The sequence below is a fragment of the Lampetra fluviatilis genome, chromosome 1 (assembly GCF_964198595.1).
Source record: "Lampetra fluviatilis chromosome 1, kcLamFluv1.1, whole genome shotgun sequence".
NCBI lineage: Eukaryota > Metazoa > Chordata > Hyperoartia > Petromyzontiformes > Petromyzontidae > Lampetra > Lampetra fluviatilis.
In genome coordinates, this window is record NC_136275.1 from 8827856 (window position 1) to 8834214 (window position 6359).

Genomic DNA, 6359 nt, shown 5'->3' on the forward strand with positions numbered 1-6359 from the left:
ATAGTTTTTAGCAGATTGTATAATAATAAATAGTATTAAAGTGTAATGTTTAATATAATGTATAAGGTAATATATAGTATCGTAATTGTATAGTGAATATACAGCAGTGTGGTATACAGTAGGGTGGGTAGAATAATACATAGTGTAATATTACAATGTATAGTCTAAGTTATAGGGTGGTGTATAGTAATGCAGTGTATAATTTAATGTTGGGTTTCTCTATGGCAGTATATAGTATGGGGTATATCCGTGTGATGTAAGAAAAAAGTTTAGCTGGAGGCATATTATATATTTTTTTGCCACATAGAATTGTAATGTATGACTTACTGTTAGTAGCTCAGCTTATTGGAGAGTATTTTGAGTATATTGATGATATTGATGTAGTTCATATTTTAGTTTTTTACGTGGTGGTTTGGCTGCTGCAGCTCCTTACTATTAAAATTCGTTCCCTTTATTACTGCTAATACTACTTCCTCCCTTTATTACTGCTAATCCTACATAATACACGAGCATAATATGACTTTGAGACCCCCCCCTTCACCTACACATTCCACAAGTAGTGACTAATCCCATATCTGCATTTTCCATAAATATGCTAAATTCCTGTTGATATGCAAATTCCTTTGTCAAGGCTCCCTCCTCCTCTAACCCAGCTTAAATATACGCTGCCAAGCATGGTGGTGTTCATTCAGACGCTGTCTTTCCGACAGCCCTGTTCTTCACCTAAGGACGGCTGCTTGCGTTGTGGCCGAAACGTCGTGAGAATTGTATTTTATTATGTTTTATTTTTATAATTTTATTATTTCCCTTCTACGTGACTTTACCGAAAGAACCAAGAAGAAGTTCTGTGGCATTTTGACGTTCTGGTTAGGAGGGGAGTATCGGACCCAAGGGCTTCCACATTGATCTCCAGAACCAATACCTGTCAACCCATACCGTTTACCCCGTATTCTTGAACAGGGAAATTTTGTTTTAGGTCCGAATAGCAAATAGTTTTTTTGTCTGTTTGTGTTTCTCCCTTGTAATGGGACTTTGTAGGATAAACGTTGAGATTCATAAGGGCACGGGTTTACCAATAAGGTCTGAATTGGTCTGTAATAATGTAGGCACTGATAAGGGGTTGACAGGTATGAGAACCCACAAGTAATATCGCAAATGTGAAGAAAAAAAAACCCAAATACAATCCGATGTTTTCTGACGTATAGTGAGGACTTCCCCCCCAACACCCAGAGGACTGTCCAATACAGCCATGGTGCCCAGTGGAGGATGAGGCAACCTTGTTTGAAATGACTGTAGGTGTGAGTTTTGGCATGTGCTCGGGCGTATGCGTGAGCGAGTTTGTATGTGTGCTCAGGTGTCCTTGAGGGTTTTTTTGGCGAGATGGGGGGGGGGGAAATCCACTTTTCCGCTCGCGATATAAAACTGCACTTCCCGGTGAACTTTTATGGTGATCTATCTAAAAAAATAAAAAAAAACCACCCTGACAAGAGTGCGACTCCACCGATCGTACATACTCAGGTGACCTGGCTATCCAAATGAAATGGTGACGCCTGCGATGTTATCTAAACGGAAGCACCCTTCAAGGTTGGCGTAATGCATGATGAATTACCCTCGGCTACTTGCACAAGGTGAGTACGTTCATACAAATGAAATTCGATACTTCCAAAGACAAACGCACGTTGGAAGGTGCTACAGAATCCATACGTTGGCATGAATTTTCGCATTGTTCGGTGGAAATGAACATGGAGAAACGTAATTGAAGACCTGTTTATACGAGTTCACGGTTACCCTGAGCAGCACATGCTGGAATATTTACTTCTCTCCGATGCCTGTGTGCTTTCACAGCAACGGCGTTATGTCGTATTTTTAGCCACCAATGCCGCAACCTAAACTCCTAAAGTCAACGCTCCAATGTAACAATATCTTGAACCGTAAACACACGCGCACATGGGCGTACATACGATTATGCAGGTACGTGTGAGCGGACATTTGCTCTATGGTTTTGTGGCACAAGTAATGGAAGTCGCCTATTCACATGTTTTATAAAAAATAAATTGCCTCAATTTTAAAAGGTAAAGGTTGCAGCCCTGCAATTATTTGCTCTAGCCACAGCTGGCAGAAGGAGCTCCCACTCGAGGCAGCTCTATAGAGGGCTTCTTTAGCAGTGGTTTTCAACCGGGGGTACGTGGCAATGTATCAGGGGGTACTTGAGGTGATTTTACAATTGTGTGAATTTATACCATACGTGAGTAATCATGTATGAATCTGCCGATATAAAATAACTGGGATCGATTTTAAATCCATGTGGTAACCTAGAATGATATATAAGACCTATCTAAACTCAATGATCTAAATAATGTGATTTGAAGCTTTCGTGACTGCAGGAATTACTCTTTGGTTTTTTCGGTAAAGTCAAGTAGAAAATAAGTAATTTAAATGATAGAATACGACGTTTCGATTGCAACACAAGCAACATAGAGGCGTTGTGTCTCTGTGTGTATATGTGTGTCTCTCTCTGTGTCTCTGTATTGTCTCTCTCTGCTTGTGTGTCTGTCTGTGTCCCCCCGTGTCTGTGTTTTGTCTCTCTCTCAAATTTTGCAATCTTTGGAAGAACATAATCAACCAGGTAGGGTGTTGACTGTTGTGTTAGCCGACTCTGTGTTGTATTGCATTATATTTCTAAGTTTACTTGGTTTGTTTTCGACCTGATGACGATTGCTTGTGTTGCAATCGAAACGTCGGATTCTATTATTTATTTTATTTTCTTTCTACGTGACTTTACCGAAAGAACCAAAGACTAAATAATGTGGTTTCTCAGAGTAACCAGCGAGCACGAACAAAGAACCTTGTGCACGCAGAGCGTCCGTTGAATTTGTATTCGCTTGCAGGTACTCGCTAGTTAGGGATACCTCACAAAATTGAGAATTGGTTAAATTATTGATGCTCATTATTCATACATTTATTTCTCACATTGGGCCAGACTTGGAAAATGTGGCCATATCCACACTTTTATGTCTTCCAAAGGGTTAAATTTAATTTTCCATTCGATATTCTTTTAGCATTTGAGGTTTGTAGTACTTTGCGTCAGTATTGATACTTATCCGATGATCAAGTATTCCAACATGTGATTGCGTACTCTTTCAGTGGCGGCTCGTCAATAGAGGGCGCAGGGGCGCCGCCCCCATCAAGATTATACATATACAAAAATTATATAAAAATACATAAATAAAATATTTTTTTCATACGATGTGCCGGCTGGTAGTAAGAAAAGCATCAGCATTTAATAAAAACTGGCTTTAATCGGTCAACTATTTTCTATGTTTTTCAATGTGTTTCATGCGGGGCGCCGGACAAATGGATGTCTATGTGAGACTTTAAATTTTCGGACAGCATGTGACCTGAAGCTGGTCTCTAATTGGTTTCTTAAAGATTCTCCTCGGGGCGCAAGTCGTTGCGTCCCTGGCCAATCAGAATTGGATACATGTTATTTTATCCAATCAGATTGGTTCTCGTCACCTGTCATTCAAATTTACGCTCTGGGCCACTACTGCGAGTGCGCAGGCGACACTTGCTAGGCTGATCAAATTTTTTGTGTAAACAATGGCAGCAGTTCATCCAAATTCTGTAATTTATTTACAAAAAAACCCTTTCACAAGGCTTTCGCTGGAAGAAATAAAAAAGATAAAGGATCTCGGACCGGACCAGCCCGATTTACAAATCCAGCAGCAGGCCAGTGACAGAGGACGAAGCTACACACGAAGCTTCACCCACGCTTGTTATGAGAAACGGAGGTGGCTGGCTGGATGTGATGTTAGCAATTCTCTTTTTTGTTTTCCCTGTCTTTTATTTCAAAGTGTCGGCACTGACGTTTTGTGGACAACGACGGGGGTAAGAGACCTCAAACATCTCTCTGACAAATGCAAACGTCATGAAAGTAGCCGCAGCCATATTGATAATAGCATGAAACTAACGTTTTTATGTTCAAGTAGGAAACATGCTTTTTGGTACTTTGGTCTGAAATGTATATAAAAGAGAAACATTTATGTTCAAGTAGGAAACATGCTTTTTGGTACTTTGGTCTGAAATGTATATAAAAGAGAAACATTTATGTTCAAGTAGGAAACATGCTTTTTGGTACTTCTTTTGGTCTGAAATGTAAATAAAGAGCATCAAAATTGATATTCAAGTAGTCAAAATGGTTTTTGGTACTGCTTTATATTTATTTGCCCCCCTCAATAAAATAAAAAAAATGCGCCCCCCCCAAAAATAAATATCACCTGCCGCCACTGTACTCTTTGATTCTTTCGGTAAGTCACCTAACCAAATTTTTTCTTGCTGTGGTTGTCCCACCTGATGACGATTGCTTGTGTTGCGATCGAAACGTCGTGATCTATTATTTCTATACCTACATGACTTTACCGAAAGAACCAAAGAGTATGGATTCCTGCAGTCACGAAAGCTTCAAATCAAGATTTGATTGCATGATTCACACAAACATCTAATTAGTCTCATCAATCTACCTGTTACATCATAGCTATTTGCTGATATAACACATGAGTCAGAAAAAGTGTTTATACTTGTATAATAGTTTAATGTAGTAGGTAAACACAAGCTTAAATATGGATATAATAATGTAGAGCAATCCTTCTCAAACTCTAGATCTCACCCTACCATCAGCATTCACACATAAATAAAACATTGAGTGGTTACACATTTCAATCATTTGATGATTGTAAAATATGAAATACTACTTAAATTAAAACGCAGGTAATTCACCAAAAACGATTCTGTCTCTTCAGGGGTAACTTGAAAGTTCAGCGTAGACTGACATTTCACCCAGACTGCCTGAATTATTTGGACAAGTCATTCAAATGGTCTGAAAATGTGGAATTTTGGCAGAATCTTTGTTGTCTTTCAACTGGCTGAATGTTTTTAGTGTCCACGATTTCGAAAACCCATGGAAGAAATTAATAAAATACCATCAAACGTATACACTTTAAATCATGGGAGTTTGTAAAAAAGAATGCTTACAAGTTGATTACATGAGACTAAATACAAGCATTGAGTCTCACAAGTTCACAACTATACACCAACCCTTATATACCCAATTTGGAATAGTCAAATATTTTGATGGGAGTTTTGTAAACTACGTTTAACGAAAACAAAAACATACGATGGAAAGCTAAGTGATTCTTGACTATAACCTACAGTTTATCACAGAACTGGGTCCCCAGGCATGATTTCATCAATCTTAATGAACATTTATATAATCAAGTACCACTGCGTCACTGCCTTAATATTATTCATGTCTGCATGCCAATATTAATGAAGGTAAAATAAAACTGAACATAATGTGTATACCGGAATGTTGTGACCACTTCGACACTTCAAATGGTCCCAAAATGCAATGTCGCCGCCAGGAAGTGGCGAATGGTGTATTTTGTTATGAGACTAGTTTTATTACTTACCAACTGAACACGCAATATTTATCTTTACCGAGGTCCCATTAAGTTAAACACAAACAGCAACAGATGTCAAATAGTAATGGTTATTTTGTTTTTGACATAGTGCCCTCCTATATGCCAAGGCGCCTCGGAATTCTACAACACATCTCACCTCAAACATTTGAAAAGACACCCCCAGTGGCAGCTGTCCCTGTGGGGACAAATGTGACTTGGTGCCTTTGCCTGAAAACGAGCTTAGTCTGCCATTAGGGGTTGATGATTTGGTCTGAAACACGACTAGCTTGTTTTATCAACGGAGCGGAAACAGAACAATGCTGGGAGAACACGTCATTGGCGTTGAACTTCTGCTTTTTACGCATGCCAATATGTTCAGGAGCTAAATGGCAATGTCGAGGTCTACTCGCCACGAAAGGGCCTTAGAAGAGAGTTCGTGTAGTCTTGTTAATTCTTCCGTGGTTTACTATTTGTGCCATCGTTTGGGTCTCATGGCCACAGTTGTAGTGTGGCTTGTTTTTTTTTACTCGAGCGAATGGGTAAAATAGAGATAAGGAACACCTTGATCTTCACTCACAGCAACATGAGCTCTTGGCTTGTTTAATAGCTCACAAAGCAGGCTGCCGTACACGAGCAAACATATCTCATGGCTCTTAACACTATTGTACAGAAACTAGCCTTATACGCAATCGCACACACGTTAACGAAATAATATTTCATCAGGTAATTTCAGAATGTTATATTGTCATGTAAGTCAAGGAAACCAGCGATCATTGTGAAGACATCTGTTGTCAAGTTGCTGTTTGAGACACCTTCGAATATGAATAATGTGTTAATTAAAACTCACGTGGTTTTATTCTCACTTTCTTCCATATGAAAGTTAACAAACACATGTAAATA